This window comes from Lissotriton vulgaris, chromosome 1_1 (genome assembly GCF_964263255.1).
Source record: "Lissotriton vulgaris chromosome 1_1, aLisVul1.2, whole genome shotgun sequence".
NCBI classification, from domain to species: domain Eukaryota; kingdom Metazoa; phylum Chordata; class Amphibia; order Caudata; family Salamandridae; genus Lissotriton; species Lissotriton vulgaris.
Window position 1 is genome coordinate 2,080,801,100 of NC_141685.1, and position 24,350 is coordinate 2,080,825,449.

The 24,350-nt window shown below is 43.7% G+C and overlaps 1 protein-coding gene across 11 annotated transcripts in view; it reads left to right on the forward strand.

Annotated features, from left to right (window-relative positions):
- The window catches only part of EPS8 (EGFR pathway substrate 8, signaling adaptor), a 1,020,454-nt gene that overhangs the window by 994,344 nt on the left and 1,760 nt on the right, over positions 1-24,350 (forward strand). The gene's annotated exons all lie outside the window — the stretch shown is intronic.

Consider the following 24,350-nt stretch of genomic DNA (forward strand, 5'->3'; position numbering starts at 1 on the left):
TACTTATAGCACTCTCCCATGATAACATACACAATGTGCTCTGTGTATTTATATATTTTGCCCCAGCGTGATGAAGAATAAATTGCAGAAACTTGCAAGTAGCGAATGTAGGCAACCGTAGCATTGACAAAATATTAATACAATTCAGGAACTCGACATAACATAATGGAAGGGAGGTGTGTGGCGCTAGTAGTGGATTTGTAAAAAGAAATAAAAATAAATAGGCTGGCTACTCTACTAAAATCGATTCACCTCCCAGAAATTGAGGACTCATGTTTGGGTCTTAGAACAAGTGGATGCAGAATTGTTCTTAGTGTGATACTCAAACTAAAAACGACAACTGAGAGGATACTCACCAACATTATGTAGAATTAAACACACTCCTCATCTTGAAAAACAATTTTTTTTTTTAAAAAAAGAATGAAAATTCCCCTCGCTAAGTCACTGATGTCGTGTCTTCACAGACCACTTTTAAACTGTCCGGACAGCACACACTCCATGAGCCATCAATACCATAATTTCCTTTAATAGTTTTTATAGTGCCTGCTTTCTGGAATCTGTGGCTGGGCTGACATCCAGGAAAAAGTGCAATCTCTATTCCATGTGCAGCAACAACCTGTATCTCGTGGCCCGTTTCTGGACCTGATCACGCTGAAGCTCATTCCTGAAAGTTAGAAGCAACGTTACCTGTTTAATTATACAGTGGTGTTTGCCTCTTGTAGGCAATAATAGTGCCTGCCCTAAAATGCATCCTGTAAATCACTTGAAAATCTTATTGCTGTTCACAAAGTCACTGTTGAGTCCTGCAAATCAATCTCATTTACCTTTCTGCCATCCAAGTGGCCTGGTGTGGACTACAGTCAATTTCAAGTTTCTGTACTTTGTGTTCGACATTGATTAGACTAGTGACAACACAAATTCAGTGGCAGATAGTTTTTCTTTCTGTGCAGCAGAGGACTTGAACATGTTAGGCAGGCTTGTGGGAACCTCACAGAACCTATCCTGAAAGAGATAGTAAAAAACATAACTAAAAAGTAACTCCCACCTACCCCATCCCCCCATTACCATTAAACTACAGGGCAAATCTCATTTATGTTAAACATTTTAGGTCAAAGCCTTTTATAGGATGTGGAGATAAAATCCAGTCTACAGTGGACTAAAAGAAAGATGTGAATAAAACTCAAATGTGGCCAGACGTTTCATGCTCTACAATTTACATAGGGTTGACAAAGGGATTTAGAGGATGCATTGGCCCTGATTAATTTATTGGACCTCTGAAGGACCTTAAACATTTTGGCATAACACTGGACACTGGGGTTCTGTGTTGTTTTATTCATGCAATGGAGAGTCAGCAGGAAAGTTCAGAACAATCACCCTCTACACTTTCTTAACTTTCCACACCTCTGTCCCTCAGTTCATTGCTCAATTTGCAGGCACATTCACTCCTCCATTGCAAGAGCTCCAGGGGGAGAGCACTTTGAGTAACTTTCATGTCTCCATGGTGAAGGAGGGGTGTGATGATGAAGCATTTCACTTGTGTGAGTGAAGGCCTTCATCCTTTAAAAATAAAAGAACTATAAAGTGTGCGTTTACTCTGCAGAGACCAAGTTCTCAGAGGGTGGGCTTCCTAGTACTTTACCATATTCTTTCTGGTGCGTTGGGTACCCTAGTGTGTAAAATGATAGGGTGGATGTACTTTTGATGTCATCTAGGGAGCTCTTCCTCAATTACTCCCCTTCTTTGTTCGTAATTGCAGCACATGGGTTCAGCTGCTGGAGGGAATTGAAGGGCACTTCTTAGGTCCATCAGGCAATGTGTAAGCTTATTTAGATAGAATAGAGACACTGCTAATATACAGTCCCTAGATATTAACCTAATGAACAAATAAAAATAGCCCTCCATGGGACAATGGTGGCAAAATACTTGAAGGCAAAAGCTGCTACAACCTGATAAATGGTATCCAACAAACCTAGAATCTTTCTAGACGAACCATGACTGTTCTCTAATATTACGGAAGTGCACTTGAGACTGGATAAATATAATAATCAACACTGCAAAAAGATAATGTAATTACCTCCTAATTAAGATCATATAAAATGAATGGAATATTAGAGCTATAGTCTCCTGCATCCTACAAGAGGTTGAAAGAATCAACAAGCTAAAAAAAGGATGGATGAAACAATTTCTATGCGGTTTCTTACTTATTTATTTTGAAAGTTTTATATAGCGCGAACATGACCCTTGCGGGTATCGGAGCACTTTACAATTGTTCAGAGAGCAGAGACAAATTAAACCAATAAATATCATGAAAAAAGTAGTACAACAGGTGGTAAAATATTGCCAAGATATGTAATATTATAATCAAATAATTGTTACCCAAAAAAACAGGAAATCTCTCCCAAAATATCTCAGCCTGTCTGACAGTAAGCAAAGATAGGTTATTTGTCCAACTATAACTGTATCACAACTTTGCCTCTGGAATCAACATTTAGATACAAATTTTAATCTACCCTGGTCCACGCCAGCAGTATTTCTTTATTCAAGAGAAATATATAATTTCTGTGGAGGCCGCAGCAGGCCACAGGAATATACTGACAAACCTCTAAATTATTAGTTTAATGGTACAAATCATGCTCAGCTGGCACACTGAACAACTGTAAAATAATCATGCACTGACACATTTAGTGTTTGGGACCCTCCCAAGAAAGACGCGGGAGCTCTTTCTGCTTCCACTTTATTTTCTTCCCGTAACCTTACTCCCCGTCACTTCCCATCCCTTCCTCATTAAGGACAAATACTATACTAAACCACTGCAGTCCAAGAGAAAAAAAACTAAACTGACAGCTACCCTGCAGAACTGGACATTGAGTTCAATTGAGGGGAGCAGTGATGAGGAATTCCAGGGAAACCTGGCAATCACATTCAACCAGCCTATTCCATGACAACCTCCTTACCCACGGTATGGGGCCCCCGGCCAAGACAACAGGACCTTATTTAGAATGAATAAGTGACAGGGTGAAAGAAAACAGAGTCAGGGACAAGTACAAAGTCATATGGGAAGACCGTCTACCTATGTCTGCTTTGAGCAAAGGGAATGTCCAACAGTGAACATAAACCTAAGAGATTCGAGTTGTTAAATTGAGTAAGATTTTTTTTTTACTGACACGGTTATGTATTTTGAACAAGATATAGTTATTTGTTCCTAACAATGTTGTGTGTCTTTCACCCCGAGGACTGCATTACACAATTTATACCACAACATCAAATTTGACTTCTTCATTGCAATCCAGGATAATGCCCGATCTAACAAGACCAGTGCAGGCTTATAGAGAAAATCTACTTCCAAGTACAGTGCCACTAGAAGATGGAAAGTTTGAAAAGGCTGTGTTAAAGGACTTGACATTTTGAAGAGACATAAGAAAACATGACCACAATAGAAAGACAGCCTCTCTCGTCCCTCCTGAATGATAAACACATATTCATACAACTGGCCAATAAAGGTGATACAATTGTTCTTATGGACAAATATGAATAGAGGTTTGATTGTTTGTCTATTCAGCAATGAGTGGCTGTCTAAACAAGAGGTCACTTTGTATTTACTGTAAAACCCACAATCCCATATTTTTATATCCTACCAAATATTGATGAAGGCAGTACACCGTATGCAGGTAGATCATTAGTATCAGAAACTGTACCCATTCTGGAATCAATTTCACAACTATGTGACTCCCTTCTTCGAGCTGTTTGTTTAAAAAAAATGCCCTTATAGCCAAAGGAAGGACATTCTGAAAATGATAAAAGTTCTGAATTTCTATTCAGACAAAAAGTTGCTACTTCCTGTTAATGTGAATCCTTATATAGTAAAATTCTGCAGGAGGCAACATTATGGGTAGTAGACCATATTTTGCAATAATTTGTTTGGCAACATCAGGTACATATGTCCTTGGTGATGACAGTGGCAGAAATTGCTTTGACCAAGAATGTTTTCCAATTTGATAACTCATACTTGCTGCAGACCGGGGGCAGTACTTTTTACCCAAGACGGGGGTGTTTGCATGTGCATGACTTTGGAATGAAGAGTATATATGCAATGTGATCCCCTATTTTACAAAAGGATAAGACTCTGGAAAAGATAGTATCGATGATGTGTTTATAATCTGTCACTTAAATACACAGGAAGCATTGTCATTTGTCTCCTGGTTGAATGAACTCAAGCCACACTTCAAATTTACTCGACATTTTGATATGATTAAAAAACATTTTGGGACGTTCACATTAGGACAGAGGATTGCAGGCTCATTAGTGAAGTATATTGCAATCCAAAAGGCAAGAACTCTCTCCCGTCATTCAATAGCCATTATTCATTCTCCTTAATGAAAAGCTACTGGCAACAGCATTGCTGCATCCCAACAACTGTGTGACAACCTTTCCAACTTCTTCTACTGCATAATTGCAAACATTAATAGCAACTTTGCACACCAACGCAACCCCAGAGAAGTTGTTGCTAACCTGCCCACTACCAACCAGGATGGCCTCTTGACCGAATGGACAAATCTCACCAGAAATGAGACAGAGGTAGTCATGCAGGCCATCCACTCAGCAGCCCAATAGACCCATGCCCCTACTGCATCTACATTCTGGGAACATCCCCAATCTGCACCACCCTGAGCCTCATCATCAATACCTCTATCATGTCCGCCACTTTCCTGGATGAATGGAAACTTGCAGAAATCAACGCCCTCCTCCAAAAGCCCACAGCTGATCCAAATTTACTTAGCAACTTCCTACCGATCTCCCTGCTACCCTGTCGAGCCAAAGGGATTGAGAAGGCTCTCAACAAGTAACTCATAACCCATCTCAAACCTAACCATCTCTAGACAACACTCAATCAGGATTCCAGAAAAACCACATTCTGAAACAAGACTCATTCCGGCCAAGGACGACATTCAAATCATCATGGACCGAGGAGAAACAGCGCCCCTCATCCTGCTTTATTACTCCACGGCCTATGACACCGTCTCCCATAACACCTTAATTTGATGTCTACATGAAATTCGTATTGATGGATCTACTCTCAAATGGATCTGTTTCTTCCTCATTGGAAGTATCCAAAGGGTCAGACTGCCACCCTTCGCATCAGAGACCAAGAGATTGATATGCAGAGTCCCACAGGGTCCTCTCCTCAGCCCCACCATTTTTAACACATACATCACACCACTCACCAACATCATTCAATCACAAGACATCCCCATCAACTCCAATTCCTATGATACCCAAATCATCCTTTCCCTGATGGACAAGACAACCACCACCAGGACCAACTTCACCAACTACATGACAATGGTAGCAGACTCGATGCTCACTTGCTGCTTGTAGCTCAACTTTAACCCCTTCCATGCTCATGACAAGGTCAGCTCGTCATGCAGTACACTGGTCGTGTGCTTATGACGAGCTGACCTTTTCATGAACAATGGTAAATCTGATTCTTCAGCACAGGAGGGGAATTCCCTTAGCACTGATGTGGTTAACAAGACTGAAGTATTTGTCTAAGGAAACCAGTCCTCCCCATGGGACTCCACCTGATGGCTGTCGAAGCTAGGACCAACTCCCACAGACCACGCAAGAAATCTAGGGACCATCCTAGATGGCAAGCTCAACAAGACTGCTCAAGTCATTGCAGTGTGCACCTCCTACTTATACATCCCGCACATGTTATAAAATGGTTGCCTCAGATCACCAGATGGACAGTCACGCAAGCACTCCTCACCAGCAGGTTGGACTTTGGCAACACTCTCTACACTGGAATCTCCAAACAATTGCTAACCTGACTCCAGACCATCCAGAACACCGCTGAAAAACTCATACTTGAACTCCCATGCGGCACCCACATCACACCTCAAGAAGCTTAACTGGCTTCCCATTCACAAGTGCAGCCAAGTCAAGCTTCTCACACACACATACAAATCCCTACACAACACAGGACCAGAATACCTGAAAAAACAGCATACACTTTCACCAACCCACCAGATACCCACGTTCTGACTCTCTCTACCTTGCACACATTCCCCACATCTGCAAAAGCTTCCTCCTCACTTCTTGAGTTCCGCAAAAAACTGATGACCTGGCTCTTTATATAAGCACCCTGGGTACCACACCCTGCCCAGTGCCTGGATGTATGTCATGTGATTATTACACTAAACCAATCAATATAACATTGCATAATGCACAGCTACTTCCAGGGCAGCATTCGAGTGCACTCTGTGGCGGAAGAATCTATCCTTTACACCATTCCTGACTATGTAAAGGAATTGTTGCAATTTGACAACTTATGAAGTACAATCACAAGACTTATCAAAAAAATAAGGGCTAGGGAGAACACCAAATAAAATCATACAGCACAGCAGAAAATGGTTGAGAAACACTAGGGATGCCCTACTTGTAACCTTGGCAAAAGAAAAATCTAAAAGATTGACCATTGTTACAAATTTTTGCTGCTATATAACAAAATAAAAAGCTAATTGGCAGCCACTGGAATGTCCTAAATGTGCGTAACCTAGAGAAACCTCTGTTTTCTTCAAATGAGGGAAAATATTGCAAGATTATCTGAGTGCTACTTTGACCTAGAATAAGTGGAAAAACAACAGCCAAAGGACCATGTGGACTCCTCCAAAAGTAGTGAGGTACTGTACATTTGGCATTTATATGGTCTGTAAATTCTCCTCCCTTCTCAGAAAAATAAAAATTGGGCTAAAATACCCATGGATTAAAAAACTAGTAGTATTCAATCTTCCGTGTTGTAATTTCTATGTAGCAGACACACAAATATGTGCCTCAAGCTACATAGCCATGACAACACGGAAGATTAAATCACACATCGAACATAAGAGTAGCATCCTCCAGGGCAAAAAACAAATGAGTTAGTGAGACATTTTAAAGACAAACATCACATTGATTGGGATTTCATTGATCTGATGTAGATCAGGTTCTTCGATAGGAGGTTGTGCTACTATTGAAGTACAATCAATGCTATGTTTTCCAAATTAAGAGTGAACTAGAAGGCCTTGATGAAGAGATTTAATGAAATGCATTATGAATCAGTGTTGGGTTAGTGCTCAGCATGCTAAGGAGTTTGTCTAACATCTTTCTATCACCTAAAAATCACAAGTTCACAGTGCCCCTAGAATGAACCTCTTTTAGTAAAGGTGGCAACCCAGTTGCACCACTGATTTGATGTAACATTATGAGACTGGCCTCTTTTCACATATATGAGTTCTATACTACTGATTGCCTACTAATAATAGATAAACTGCTGTGGTGGCCTTTCTCTCCTTCAATCCTTCAACCCGCCTCGACTCCTTTTTCTTTTTTTTTTTCCTTTTTTTTTTACTACCTGCCAGATTTCGGCTCAAAGGATTGGAGTATTGCATCATTGATATTAAGGCTGGAAAGGGAGAGAAAAGAAAGGAGAAAAAAGAGATTTGAAGGTTACCTAAATATTGTGAGACTATTCTCACTGAGTGGTAATAGGGGATATCAACGTAGTTAAACACAGAGACAAACTTTTTTTTCTATTATCCCCCTGCTACCACAGTTATCTAAAATCAAGATGGGAAAACTTCTGAACGCACGTAATAAGGCGAAAGCTCGCCGTCAAAAGGCTATGGATGCGGAGAATGCTGCAAAGTCGATGGATGAAGGAAAAGATGATGGTTCTGGTGGGAGTTTGGATGAATTGGAGGTCTCCCTTACTGAGCAACCTTCTCAGATCACCCCTGCAGGTCAAATAGGCTTACCTAAGTTAGAAAAAATGAACGGGGGTCATGACGGTTTACTGCCTGGGCAGTCTATTTTGAGTGGGAAAACTTCAACGCCGGCTCCGAAACAGTTTCCTTTGTTTGAAAAAAAAGCAACCACTAATCCCGCTAATCCCATATTCACTTTGCTAGCACCTGGTGTTTCCTCAGGCAATTCAGAAGTGGTAGAGCCTTCTCGGGGCCCGGGTCTTGTAATCAATAATGGGACTGCTACCAGTTTGGGCCCCTCCCTGACCTTACTGCAAGAGGAGAGACTCCAAGAACTTTAAGGTCAAGGAAGGGAGGAAGGCGTAGAGTTTTTATCACTCCAAATGTCACAAGACGCAGTCAAGTCAACAAACTCCTCTGTTCCATTTAGTCCTTTGTTAGGTGCGCACACAGACCATGGGAGAGATGCAAATGACGGTAAAGGACATGCTAAACCTAATTCTGGACGACGTAAGGGAGGTGAAGAGGTCCCAAATGGTAGAACTGTTTTCCATTCAACAGCGTCTGGATAAAATTGAAGACATAATCTCCACTCTTCCAGCTCGTCTTCAAGAAGCACAGAGTCGAATCTCTAGCCTGGAAGACCAGATGACTGAGACAAAAAAAGATGTTAAAATTACTTCTAAATCCACACGAACATTGGAGGCAAAGCTAGACGACCTTGAAAATTATATTAGGAGGTCTAACCTACAAATAGTGGGAGTCCCCAAAAGTATTGAGGGGAACGATATGATTCAGTGGGTTATGTCTTTCTTACAACAGAGAGTAGTACCAGGGCATGAAGGAGATTTAATGATAACAAGAGCACATCGGGTCCCTGCTCAACCATTCCCTAATTCGACAATGCATCGCACTATTCTCTTGAATTTTGCTGATGTTCGAATAAAAGAGACTATTTTGTCTAAAGCTATTCAACAAAAACAATTTGTGGTGACTGAGTCAAGTAAATGACGGATATTTTCGGACATGTCCGCTGCGGCAGCGCGCAGAAGAAAAGAGTTCGTAAAGCTTCTTCACCTTTTCAAAGCCAAGGGCGCTCAAGCTCTGATTGCTCAGCAATCTAAGCTTAAAGTCTTGGTCAAAGGCAAATTTTATATGTTGTCGGATGTGGATGAGGCACAGGATTTGCTCAGGGAGATTTCACAGGGACAAAGGGGTTAGATGTAGCCAGGCTGTGCAGTTTGCCCGGAAACGTACTTTTTAGTTAGTTTGAGGAATGTAAAAAAAATGTTGTCTATACTCCGTTATTTTTGGGTGAGGTGAAGGCAGGGAGGGCAGGGGGTCTCTGGAGGGGCTAGGGGGTGTAATTACAGGACACCCCAAGGATAGAGGGTAGGGTTCTGTGGCTAGCGTGGGTAAGCTGTTAGGGAATTGGCCACAGTTGTGGGGAGGGGAGGTGGTTACAGGCGTGGGGGTTAAAAAAAAGTATCTGAAAAATGAGGTGCTTGGTGCAATGCTGGTTAAAAATGTATTTTTTTTATCACTCAGAAAGTCCCGTTGGAGTTATGTAAAAAAAAAAAAGGGGGGGTCATCTACAAAGAGGCTGGGTGAATAGAAAATGTGTTATTGGTTTTTTCTGGTATAGAATATCTAGCTGAATGACTACTAGAGAAAGTTTGAAAATAGTCTCTTTTAACGTGAATGGGTTAAATAATAAAAAAAATGTGTGCTATTGAATTATGGATTAAATCTGAGAACCCCTCTGTAATATTGTTACAGGAAACACATATTTCCCTGTCCAAAATAGAAGAATTTTCTATGTTTAAAACATGGGCATCGTATCGGCCTTTTGTAATTTTCTGAATCACAACGGGGTGTTGCCGTCTTCTTAAACAAGAACATACAAGCTGAAGTTTTGCAAACAGGTGAGGGCGGCCCGGGTCGTTGGTGTTGGGTAACATGCAAAATCCTAAACAGACCAAGACCCATCACTTTTGTAAGTTTCTATGCCCCGGTCGATGACAACTCTAGAATATATGAAGACTTATTTCAATCATTATTGATGGTGGGAGGGGAATGGGATATTGTTATTGGAGGCGACTCCAATATTGTTATGGATCCCAAGCTAGACTCTACCTCCCACTCACGTAAACAAGCTAAACCCAGATCACTGAAATCTATATGCAATTATATAAGAACACTTGATTTAGGTGACCCCTGGCGTATTAAAAATCCATTTAAAAAAGAGCATTCGTGTTGGTCAGGAAGGTTCAAGTCTTCCTCTCGTATCGATTTTTTTTCTTGTTTCAAGACAGTTGAATTTTAGTTTTTTGAAATTGTTACATAATGGATTTTCTGACCTCGCTATGCTAGTGGCAGAACTTATTTTGGGGACGAAAATACCTAAACCCTGGGTGTTCAATAAAGCATATTTAAATGAGGAGTTATGGGTTGCTTCACTAAAATCAGATCACAGATTTTATTGCACGTAATATGGGCACAGCTCCATTGAACATTATTTGGGACTCACTGAAAGCGTTCATTCGCGGTATAGTTATTGGGAAGGATGCGGCTACATTGGCCACTTCTAGGTCTATTAAGAATTCATTGCAGCATACAAATCAGATGTTGATGGATATAAGACTACAGAATTCCTCTCCAGATATTCAAAATCAGTTAAATAAAGCTAAATGTGAGCTAAATGCATACTTTTACGCCTAAAGCGAGGAAAGGTTTAGAAGGCATTCTCAAAAAATCTGAGGAAAGCAATTTCACGGGGAAGTTCCTTGCCTGGCAAGCTAGAGAAAAAGCGGCGTCAAATTTGATTTGGGTGCTACAATGCCCTGTGACTCAGGCTGATGTTTCAGATTCGGCGGACATAGGGAAAATAATGATTGCCCACTATAATAATATTTATAGTCAGCACCACAAGATTGATCACTCTAAATTAACCGAATTTTTGGGGAAAAATGCTTTGCCTACGCTTTCCCATACAGATTATTTGGCGATGATCACCCCATTCTCGATGGAAAAATTGGAGCTTGTAGTGAAAAACTTCCCGAATGGAAAGGCCTGTGGCCCAGATGGGCTTCCCGCTGAGTTTTATCAGGCTTTCTTTAGTGTTTTTTCTGCTCTTTTTTTGCAATTAGTTAATTCTATGTTGGAAGGGGGTTCAATACTGGAGTCATTCCGAGAGGACACAGTGGAGAGTTTTTTGAAGAAGAGGAAGGTAGCTAAAGACCCCAATTCTTATCGACCTATCACACTATTAAATTCCGACTATAAAATTATTACAAAATTACTCTCAATTCGTTTCAATAACATTGCAACAACTTTGATACATCCAGATCAAAACGGCTTTATTGCAGGACGGCAACTGATTACTAATACACACTATTTAATTGAGGCTTTAGATTATTTTGAAACACGTGGGGTTCCAGCATTGGTTTTATTGTTAGATGCGGAAAAAGCTTTTGATTTGGTAGTATGGGAGACTCTTTTTATTATTTTACACAATTTTGGGATCCCTGGGAGAATTATAAATCTAATTCAAAACTTATACTCTGACGCAAAAGCCAATATTATTATCAACGTCGCCATGGTAGGTACAGTGACAGTCAAGCGGGGCACGAGGCAAGGCTGCCCATTGTCACCTGCCTTGTTTGCATTCTTTATCGAACCGCTAGCAGTTGCAATTAGGAATTCTGTGTATATCTCTCCTCCTATTCCATCAATGACGAAAATTAAGCTTTATGCGGATGCGGGCGATACCTAAGCTGCCCTCCCTCCGGGTTCTACAACTGAATGTTAGATCTCTCGTAAAGCACCATGCAGAAGTCAATACCCTCATTACGGACGAAAACCCAGACATTCTGTTCATATGTGAAACCTGGCTCCATAATGACCAAACTAGCATTTTAAATCTTACGCTGCCAAACGGTTTCTCCATGAAACTGGTCAACAGAGACTCTAGGGGCGGGGGAATAGCCGTTGTATATCGAACAACATACAACTGCTCCTTCACCAAAGAAGAAATCTGGGGTTGCGAATGCGCACGCTTCAAGATTGCCACTTGCCCGCAATTCACTCTCTCTGGCCTTTACATCTACCGGCCACCAGGCCCCTCCGCCAGATTTATCGAGGAACTCTTGGAACTTGCTCACACCTTGGCAGTCTCTTCCCCCAACTTCACCATTTTGGGTGATCTCAATCTCCACTTCGATTCCACCACGGATTCCATTATCAAAAACCTGCTAGCCGACATCGCGGCCTTGCAGTTAAACTCCCTGGTTCACTCCCCCACCCACATTGCTGGGCACATATTAGATCCCGTTTTCTCTAACTTATCGGAAGCCACGGCTGATCCCCCTGAACCCATGGGCTGGACTGATCACTTTCTTGTTAAACTAACCATTATGGCAAAAAAAACGCCCGCCAAAGTCGCGGCCAACCCCAGCCACAAACGACCATGGCACAAACTCATCTCCGGAGACCTCATCAACCACCTAGGAGAATTCCACCTCCCTGATGAGAATAGCGATATTAATACAGTATACGCCGCCTTCCACGAATGGATTGTCACAGGGCTTGAAGCCTTAATTCCGGCCAAATGGACCAAAACCCGCAGTTCCCCCTCTAACCCATGGTACAATGACTCACTCAAAACATTACGGAAAGAGTGCAAAAAAGCCGAACGCGAGTGGAGGAAAAACTACTTAGACATTGATAAAACCCTTTACCTATCTAAACTTCGCGCTTACCACAAGGCGATTCGCACTACTCGAGCTTCCTTCTACGCAAAGGAAATCGAACGCAGCTCCAATCCCACCAAAACCATCTTCAACTTAGTCCAAAGTCTCCAGAAAATTCCCAATCCAGGCTCTTGCATCACCTCCTTGAAACAATGCGAAGACCTTGCCACCTTTTTCATTGAAAAAGTGAGGAAGATCTACACGTCCTTCCCGCAAGACGATGCTACGCCCACTAATATCCCCCACTCTGCGGCAGAGACATCAAAACTGTTAAGAATACCTGACATATCCCTCGACGACCTTTCTAAACTGTGTAGACAGGTCAAGTCTGGTTCCCCAGCAGACCCCATGCGACCGTCCAAATTCTTGGAATCACTTGACTTCTTCCTCCCCCCGCTTGCCAAACTACTCAATCTTTCCTTTTCCTCAGCGGTGGTCCCCACCTGTTGGAAATCTGCATGGGTTTCACCCATCATCAAAAAACCCACATTGGATCCCAAAAAAACAGAACATTTCCGGCCCATTTCACTGCTCCCCTGGACGTCAAAACTGGCTGAAGCTCACGTTAACAAAATATTATCCCACCACATGCAGCAAAACCATGTCCTGGACCCTTCCCAAAACGGCTTCATACCAGGTCACAGCACTGAGTCGGCTCTGTTGACCACTACGGAGCACCTCCGAGGTATCCTGGACGCCGGTCAAAGTGCCGCGCTGATCCTGTTAGATCTCAGCGCTGCCTTTGACACGGTCTCACACAACATCTTGCTGAAACGACTTGAGGCCATAGGGATTGGCGAATTAGCTCTTGAATGGTTCCAGTCCTTCTTAAAAGACAGGTCCTTTCGAGTTTCAGCCCCACCCTACATCTCTCAACCCCATTCCATCGGACAAGGAGTCCCCCAGGGGTCGGCGCTTAGCCCATCCCTTTTTAATCTATACGTACAGCCTCTCGCAGTGGTGGCAAAAGAGTGGGACCTCACGCTGGTGTCGTACGCTGACGACACACAGCTGGTCATCACTCTCTCAGAAGGCCCATCACCTTCGGCAACCAAATTCAGAGATGGCCTAGCAGCAGTCGCACAGTGGATGACACTCAACTGCTTGCAGCTAAATTCCGGGAAAATGGAGGTTCTTCTCCTGGGGAAAACCCCCGGCCATTGGAGCGATCATTGGTGGCCCTCTGTGCTTGGCCCCACCCCCGTGCCAAAAAATGTTGTCAAAACTTAGGTGTCTGGCTCGACCCCTCACTTAACTTTCAGTCCCACACGAAGAAAGTGGCAGCTACGTGTGTGGGTCTAATGAGGAGCCTCAACCCTATACTTAGATTTTTTGACTCCAAAACCCGCCAGCTCATCATTCAATTTATGATCCTTGACCGGCTGGACTATGCCAATGTCTTACTCTTGGGGGCAAACAAAGCAGAACTAGCAAGGCTGCAACGTATCCAAAACTCGGCCGCCAGAGCAGTGGTTGGTCTCCCACGTAGGTGCTCTGCCAGAACCACCATCCGCAATTTACACTGGCTACCAATTGAATCTCGTATTCACTTCAAAACCCTTACCATGGCATTTAAAATTCTCAACTCTGATTGTCCTGAACTCCTACGCCCGCTTCTGGTACCCTACACTCCCCAGCGCACCCTGCGCTCACTGGGACAGCGCCTCGTGATGGTCCCCCGAACTAAGCTCTGTAGAACGGGTGGACGTTCCTTCAAAGTCTTGGGGGCTAAACTATGGAACTCCCTACCTCCACACATCCATACCCAAACCAATCTGATCGCTTTCCGAAAGGAACTCAAAACCCATCTCTTCTCTGCCATCTAATTCCTCTGTTGGTTTCCCCCCTCTCCTCAGGTACTGGTTAGGTTAGCGCCGGGACGCTCCGTTGCTGGGGCAGCTGTTGCGCTTTAGCAAATAAATAACATAACATAACATAACATAACATTATGTTGATAATTAAGCCTAGTGTACAATTGCAAGTACAGGCTCTTCAGATCTTCGAAGAATTTGAGGCTCTGGGAGGATACCGAATTAATAAAAAGAAGAACGAAATTCTGGTGTGCGGGGGAATAATCCCAGATCTACACTCTGATCTTACTTCTTGTATTAATAATAAATCTAAAAGATACCTTGTTTTTTTTTTTTCATCTTCAGTGAATGATTTATATAAACTCAATTTTGATCCCCTTATTCAGAAAATACGTACAATGCTTACACAGTGGAATTCGCTCCCATTGTCCATTCTTGGGCGAGTCGCTCTAATTAAAATATCCATCCTTCCTTTATGTAATTTTCTATTCTCCATCATTCCCTGTTTTTTGCCAGGCACTTTCTTTTCTAAGGTGGAATCTTTGTTCTCTGCCTTTGTCTGGGCTAAAAAGACACCCCGGATTGCAATCAATACTCTTTATGAGGAGCTAGATCAAGGAGGCCTTTCTCTCCCCAACTTAAGGGACTACTATAGTGCATATTTTGCGCAATATATATCAAGATTTAAAAATTATAGTGATAGTCAAGGATTGTTTATCAACTTCTTTTATGATTTAATTTGGTCGGAATTTCAGATACCATCCCCCTGCAGGTTTTTAAACTCCCAAAATATGCTCGCTGTAAGATGTTGGTTTGGTTTAATAAAAAACGTTCTATTATGCTTAAAAGATATGCTCTTTCTCTATTTAATTTAACAACGCCCCAAATAAGTGTGTTTCCGTTTTTAGGGATTAAAATAGGACCTGAGATAGTTGCCAATTGGGCTAGGGTAGGTTTCACCACAATAATGGATTTCCTATATAACGGTATATGGATAACTCAGAGATGATGGCGCGGATTCCTGGAAATTTTTTATTGGGTGGGTCATATAATATAATTTATATAATTTTGGAGCAATTAGATCTCGAACAAATTAGCTTCCCTACCCAATTGACCAACGACATCTTCTTTGACAAACAGCCAAGGAAACCTGGGGCGTGGAAAATATGCATAGCGCAGAGCCGGGAAACGGGCACTAATCTAAAAGCGATTGATAAATGGCTAAACCAAGAGAATCATGTGTTAACTTTGAGCACATGGAGGAGTATAAATAAACTTAACTTTAGTGTGTTATAAGGATCCAATTGGCGCAGAATGTTATATTTTGGAAAATGGTGGTTATACCGTACTCCTGCAGCGATATTCAAAATGTATCCTAATACCTCTGCTAATTGTTTCAGATGTTTGCATTATGCCCCGGCCAATTGGTCTCACATTGTCTGTTCCAAAATTAAGCCATTCTGGGACGATATCTTTTCATATTGTCAAAGTTCTTTGAAGATTGCAACTCCTCTGAATGTTAAATTAATGCTTTATGGTATTGATTTAGATCTTGCGCTTTCTGATCAGTTGGTCAAATTAATGTATATTGTAACAGCGGTTGCCAGATCGTTGCTTTTGCAGAATTGGCGTTCAGTTCAGAATCCTTGTATTCAGGAATGGTTGCAGAAAATGAAGAGTCAAGAAAAGCGAGCAAATGTACGCATTAAGAATCGGGGGGATGAGAAAATTTGATAAAATATGGGGCAACAATTTCGATTAAAATTTTAGACAGGATTGTATAGTGTATATTGTGAAAACTATAATATGATTTTTGTTTTCTGTATCATGATTAAGCATTGCACTTAAAAATCTCAATAAAAAATAAAAAAAAAATAATAATAATAGATAAACAAATCCACCATCAATTGCTTCATGGAAGGGTTGTTTCTGTTACATTTTTCAGGAACACACACTTAAATCACTGTAAAGGACCAGTCTGGCTCAGGAATTTTATAGCCTAGAAAAATGCCATTATTGTGGTAATACTTCTCTCAATATACAATGCATGTCAGGGATTCTCGACTTGGCTTTTCAATAACATACATATTCTTTAATAGAGCAATGTAAAGCTTGTGAATAGTGACATTTTTCAACCAATACAAAGGCATTCTGTAGTTATATTTGTCCCCAAAAAGGTGTTTGGTCACTTATTTTAGTGTTATGACAGGAAAAAATGCACTTGACCAGTGACTCACCATAGCAACTTCCACTTTGAAGTACTGAACATTCCATTTACGATATGGCAGCCCATTTTCAGACCCAAGACTACTAGTTCTGCTGTGATGGCATGGTTTGCAGGTCACGTGCAGACTGCAAAAGCCAAAGGTTTGCCCAATATAGTTCTTGAAAAGTATGTATCCGAGTGATGTCTCTACTATGCGGCTGACCTTTGGACCCCTGGCCTGAATTATGAGCAGAAATGTACCCGCTATGGAGCTTTGAAAGGAGTGAACCTCACCCACTTATTGAAACATGACTTCTGCTAAAGAATAGATTGACATTAGCTAACACCCATTTAATTTTGTGCTATCGCAGCTGCCATACAACAGGTCTCACTAGGTGACCCAGTTGAGGCCATGCCCAGTGAACTTGTTTATTAAAAGAACTATAAATGAGCAGGACTATTGGAGTATTGCACCGGCATTGAAATAGGGATTGGCTGTTGTGTGCAGTGCTCACGTGTGTTCACAAAGATAAACATGAATATGATACTCGTATGAACCTGAAAAACAAAAGTCTTTCAAAATGTAATATTCTTTACAGGTCATAAGGTCCTATTTTGTTTTTTCACTAATGTAGGCTGAGTGTAGTCTTCACTCTTCAAAACAGATGGTTGTTTGTACAATTTAGAGAGAGAGTAGGATTTAGGGAACCCATTTGCCCTGATGAATACATCTAACTTTCTAGGACTTTAGTGGGCAGAAAGGTCAAGAGCTCCAGGGAAGCTGGAGGTGTGTAACTTTCACGTGTCCATGGTGTAGGGGGAATGGATAATAAAGTATGTCATTGTGGATAATGGGGACCTTCGCTAAATTTTAGGTCAAGCTTTTGATACCTGTTGTATATACTTTGGTGGGCTTACAGCCCACCCATTGCTTTTCATTTGTTTGTTTCAGTGTCCTTTAAATCTCCATGCTTGCAAGTGGTCAATCCTTCCTCTTTGTCCCTCCTTTTTATCTTTTGTTTCCTTCCACAGAGAAGTGACCAAGTACTGTAACTTTGTGCTTTGTTTATCTGTTCATTTTGGGGACTATTTTTTTCTTTTCTTATTGGGTTACACTGTGGGTGCATGTTCACCTTCCGGACCCTTATTTTATTGCATCTTCCCTCTCACTCCCTCCATCCCCTGTTGCTGCTATTCGTCTTACATCTCCCACTCCAAACATAAACTATGAGTGTTCACTGAGCTCCAGAAACTACTCCTGAGCAGGGTTTTTGTTTGGTTGTAAAACTTGCCAAAGCTGCAGCATTCACCTTGCCCGGTACGCTGGCTGTGTTTACAGTGCCTGTGTGCCTGTTATGTGCATTTATTACAGTTCCCTCATTCCTGTGATTATTGCAGTGCTTTTAGTGCGTACAGTGCCACTGTACTCATCCATGAGTCCAGTGCACCTCCAGCCCTGCTATATGGATTGTGCAGGACGCTTTGCATTTATACATTCCTTGCCCTCAACCATATGTACATTGCACTTTACAATATGCGTACCACATGTGCAATACCGTGGGGCACTATCATGACGTGTACAGTAATTCGACCCCAGTATCATGGTTGGGTACAGAGCTAATGCGCCCTTGTCCCATGTACTGCGCCTCACCACTGGTGCGTTGCTTACAGTCCTCAGCTCCTTTGTGCGCACACACTGCCTGTTAAATCGACTCTGCCATGAGGACAGTATCTTAGTGTCCCAGCTATGACAGTGCAGCTTGTGCCGAGTTCCCACCCCTTACCCTGGCACCATGCACATGATTGTGTACATGCTGTTGCCCGGCCTCAGTACCATTACCAGGCACAGTGCCCAACGGCCAAGCCTTTTGTATGTGTTCAGGTACCGCTGCATTGTTAACAGCCCTTTGCCTTGAGCACAGTACCTCATATACTACCCGCGTTACATGTATCTCATCCCGGTGTGATTGCATTATGTACAGTGCCATGGCACCACTACTCTAATTGTGCATAGTGCCCGGCTGCATCCCTGCCATGTGTACAATGCCCGGCTGCATCCCTGCCATGTGTACAATTTCCCCTTGCAGTGAGTCCATCCTTGACAAAGGCATACTTCCCCCACACCCGTTCCATGATCACGCACTTTGCTCCTACATCTTGGCTGGTGTGGAGTGTCCATACGTTGTACTTGCCCCTTCCATCAAAGAGAAACCCAGCACCAGTGAATGATTATGCAAAGTGTCCCTTTACCCAATGAAGGTGTGCGCTGCTTTGTACAGTGCCAGTGCACGTGTACCTTGGCTCCTATACTGTAATCATTCACAGAGCCCTGCAGGCACCACCTTGAGTACCGTACTTCGGCGCAGCTGTGATATTATTTATTATTAAATATTAAAACGTTTTATATAGCACTGGACAGACCCGAAGATATCGGAGATCTTTACAACAGATTTAAAGCAGAAATCGCATTAAAAGCAATAGGTAAACATAAATGTTCGGAAGACCCAGTGTGCTGGGTGTCATTGAGGTAGGGAAGTCCTGAGATAGCCTCAATGAGTGCACAATGTTTTGGGCGAAACCTCATTCCGGGAGGCGGGAACGATGAGGGGGGTCAACGAGAAGGGAAGCGGTAGGTTGTGGTGGAACAATGTCATGGGGCTGCAGAGTGCAGACTTGTGTACACACTATAAAGACCTGCTATGTGCACACTGTGCCGCACAGTCCCAGATTGCACCAAAAAGTTTGCTCAAAGTTTAAATACAGGATGTCTTATTGGTTATATATAAAGTAACACACATGCTTATAACACTTTTTTATTATCACTTTTTTAAATGCTGCACAGCACCCACGCTGCCCTACAACGTAGCTTAAAGACTGTCAAAGTCTATAGCGTTGGCTAAACACTTATAAGGTCTCAAAAGTGAGACCTATTGACTATGGCAGAGCTTCTTAAGAGAAAAGCCATTTAGTGTGTATTTCCTCTACAGGAGTTAGTTCCTCTGTGGAGGGAACTCTCAGTACTCTACCATATTCTTTCTGGTGTTTTAGGGATTCTAATGGGTAACATTATTGGATCAATGTACTCTAAGACCATCTAGTGTGCTCTTTCTTCCTCTCTTCCATCCCTTCTTTATACATGGCTAGGGCTCCACTCTGGAAATCTCATCAGTTATTTACTTTTATTGTAAGGAAACCTTTGAAGCTTGGCAGGCAAACATGACCTGGCAGACAATGTACATACATAAATTACCTTCTCTCCAATCCTGTGATGGATCCCTCAGCCACCCTACACTACATAAATAAATAACTAAACTTGTATTAACTTAATTATGCTAATCATATACTTTTTAAATGTAATTTCAGTTTTGGGGATAAGGTTAAGTTAATATGTACAGCGGCCATCTTATTGTTTATTTTCTTTTGCCCGTGGCTCCTCCCCGCTCCCCGCCTCCCAGCTGACCCTCCCACACACGGATAGTTTACTATCGCCCCGTCCTCTCCTTCTCTGTGACCACCTGGATTCCCTCCATTGCGGTCGCTCACCCTGCACTCGGCTAGCACTTCGGAGGCTTCTCTCCCAGCTGCCTGCCTTTCCTGAGACCTGCTGCCTGCCTGCCCTGACACAGCGCACTGCGCAATCTATAGCGCTTGGTATCGTTCTTAATCAATTTTAAAGCGCTGTTTATGTGACATTGTATGCGCGCGCTATCGTTCTACTTAGCATTTAATTATTTGCATACCTAGCATTGTAGTGCGGCTAAGAAGCGTGATTATATACTTTTTTTGGGAACCTTACACAAACTCGAAATCCGGCTCTGCCCCAGTTTCGATTTTGATACCGAGCGGCCATCTTATTGTTTATTTTCTTTTTCCCGTGGCTCCTCCCCGCTCCCCGCCTCCCAGCTGACCCTCCCACGCTCCGCCCCCTCCACTATCCATTTATAGCAGATGTCCCAACGCGCAGCGTCCACGTGCTACGGCCGCGCCGAAGGTGCGCCAAAGGTAAGCCCGTCTACGCCCGGCCGCGCCAAGGCCGCGCCCAGCGCCAGAACCCCATGTCCCGGTATTGCCCAGCCTACCCGCATTACATAAGACGCCACCACCCTCCTAGCCCTTAACCCCAGCCGACCCCCCAACTGCGTCCAAGCCGCTCCTGGACACACCCATGGACCCTTCTCCTGTAACTCCTGCAAGTTCGACGGCACCAAGACCAACTCCTCATCCACACACACAAAACAGACATCTGACACCAACCACCTACAATGCATCCTGCTCAACACCCGCTCGGTCCACAGGCACGCCATCGACCTCTGGAATCTACTAGACACCATCTCACCGGACGTCGCCTTCCTAACAGAAACTTGGATGAACGCCTCATCAGCCCCAGACATCACCATTGCCATCCCGGAAAGCTACAAGATCATCCATAAAGACCGCACCGACCATACTGGAGGAGGCATCGCTATCGTCCATAAGAATACCATCCGCATCTCAACCAGTTCTGACGTCAACCTTGCCAACACCGAACACCTTCACTTCCAGATCCACACCGACCCCAAAACCACACTCCGAGGCACCCTCCTCTACCGACCTCCAGGACCCCGTGCACAATTCAGTGACGACATCACTGAATTTATCACCCCACACGCCCTCCCCTCCGAGGAATACATTCTATTGGGAGACCTCAACTTTCACCTGGAAAAGAGCAATGACAGCAACTCCGCCACCCTTCTGGACAACCTCGCTAACCTCGGACTCAGACAACTTGTCACTACCCCCACCCACATTGCAGGTCACACACTCGACCCTATCTTCACCTCCAGCAAACATGTCTCCTTCAGTCACACCACAGCTCTCCATTGGACGGACCACAGCTGCGTTCACTTTATCTACAATAAGACCACAACCCACAACCATCCTCAACCTACTCTGCGAAGAAACTGGAACAAAATCACCATCGACCAGATCTCCTCATCGCTTCTCCAAAACCCCCCTGCCCACTCCTCAAACCCCGACCAAGCAGCCATTAACCTCACCCAATGGCTATCCAACAGCGCCGACACCCTAGCACCGTTGAAAAAACGTCAAATCAAACTAGGCAGCAAAAACGCCCCCTGGTTCAACGATGATCTTAAGAAATCTAAGAAACTCTGTCGTTCCCTCGAGAAGGCCTGGAAAAAAGACCCAAACACCAACACCAAGGACGCCTTCAAAAACGCTACCCGCATACACCACCAACTTATTCGAACTGCCAAGAAAGCCACATTCAAAGATCGACTAGACAACAACGCCCACAACAGCAAGGAGTTATTCAACATCATCAAAGAGTTTACCAACCCCACCGCCAACTCTAATGACATCACCCCCTCCCACGCCCTCTGCGACTCCCTAGCTTCATTCTTCCACAACAAAATCGCAGACATCCATAACCGCTTCGACAACCGACCCGGAGACCTACCCACCCATCCTTCAGCCACACCTTCACCCCCCCTGAACATCCTTAATGACTGGAACACAATCTTCACTGAGGACACCATCCGCCTGATGAACTCCATCCACTCAGGATCCCCCACAGACCCATGCCCTCACCACATCTTCAACAAAGCAGACTCCATCATAGCACCACACCTCCGAGACGTCATCAACTGCTCCCTCAACTCCGGCACCTTCCCAGAAAGCTGGAAACACGCCGAACTCAGCGCCCTTCTCAAAAAACCCACAGCTGACCCCCCCCCCCCGAACTCAAAAACTACCGCCCCATCTCGCTCCTTCCATTCCCGGCCAAAGTCATCGAGAAAGCTGTCAACAACCAGCTCGCCGCCTTCCTCGAAACCAACAAATCGCTCGACTCCTCACAGTCCGGCTTCCGAGCCAAACACAGCACTGAGACCGCACTCATCGCAGCAACAGACGACATTCGAACTCTTCTGGACAATGGAGACAGTCGCCCTCATCCTCCTCGACCTCTCCGCAGCCTTCGACACAGTCTGTCATAGCACACTATTACAGCGCCTCAATAACATCGGAATCCAAGAAAAAGCACTGGAATGGATCACCTCGTTCCTTGCCGGAAGAACCCAGAGAGTCCGCCTCCCACCAATCAAGTCAGAGGCCACTGAAGTCATCTGCGGCGTGCCACAAGGATCTTCACTCAGCCCCACCCTCTTCAACGTATACATGAGCCCCCTCGCGGCCATCGTACGCCAACACAACCTCAACATCATCTCCTACGCTGACGACACTCAACTAATCCTTTCACTCACCAGAGACCCTAATACTGCCAAAACCAACCTACATGAAGGAATGAAAGAAGTAGCCGAGTGGATGAAGCACAGCCGTCTGAAACTGAACTCAGACAAAACAGAAGTCCTTATCCTGGGTACCTCCCCCTCCGCCTGGGATGACTCTTGGTGGTCACAGGCCCTAGGAAAAGCACCCACCCCGACGGACCACGCACGTAACCTGGGCGTCATCCTGGACTCCTCACTCTCTATGAACAGACAAGTCAACGCCGTCTCATCATCTTGCTTCAACATTCTTCGCATGCTCAAAAAAACATTTCGCTGGATCCCCACCGAAACTAGGAAAACGGTCACCCACGCACTGGTCACGAGTCGCCTGGACTACGGAAACACCCTATACGCCGGTACCACCGCAAAACTCCAGAAAAAACTCCAACGTATCCAGAACGCTTCAGCCAGACTCATACTAGACATCCCGCGTAAAGACCACATCTCTGGTCACCTGAAAAACCTCCACTGGCTCCCCGTCAATAAGAGGATTACTTTCCGCCTCCTAACCCACGCGCACAAAGCACTTTACGAACTTGGACCCGAATGCCTCAACTCACGTCTTTCCTTCTACACCCCCTCCCGCCAGCTACGATCCTCCAACCAAGCCCTTGCCACTGTACCTCGCATCAACAAAACCACAATGGGAGGTAGATCCTTCTCCTACCTGGCAGGTAAAACCTGGAACTCACTTCCCACTCACCTTCGCCTCACTCAGAACCACCTAGCATTCAGAAAACAACTTAAAACTTGGTTATTCGACAAGTAATTCCCCTCCTTTCTTCAAGCGCCTTGAGACCCTCTGGGTATGTAGCGCGCTATATAAATCATCTGACTTGACTTGACTTGACCTCTACAGACCTGTCTAAACAAAACGAATAACTCAAGAAGGTGCTCCCATTGGTATATGCATTTTGTTTCCTAGTCTTTTCTGCTGTGATGTCATCATTGAAGGTTAAGTGTGATGCATTAGGATTATTTGGCACCATAGAAGTAGCCAACCTATGTCAATGTTTTGCAATCATATAAATGATTTTGTATAAGTATATAAACCTTTGTGTGGGATTTCCCCCCATATTTAGATGATGAAGCATTTTACCCAATACGATCATTGTAAAATGACGTTTTTGATCATGTTATTATACCAATCTTAAATTGCCTCTTTCTGTAAACTCTCTACCCAATATGATGATATCAGTGTAGTATCTTTTGATTGAGTCTCCAACTAGCTAAGCAGCTAGGGCGGGCTTGGTTGAATACATTTTGAAACTAAATGAATTATTTGCGTATGAAAGGTCACATCGTTGGGAGGCCAGAATGCTGGACCTTGACCAGAAAGCTCTGGGTAGGGCTGCTTCATTGGTTTGAGGTAACTAAATGTGATGTTTTAGAAGGTCAGGGTTGCTCTTTTGAGAACAGTTCTACGCAGAATTTTGATGCAGCCGCCGCCCATGCAGGTAAGAGCAGTGGGGATGGGTAGTTTGGGTGGAGGGGAGGAGGGCGGAGAAGGATTTCGACAGATGGTGAGGTAACATTATTTATTTATTTAT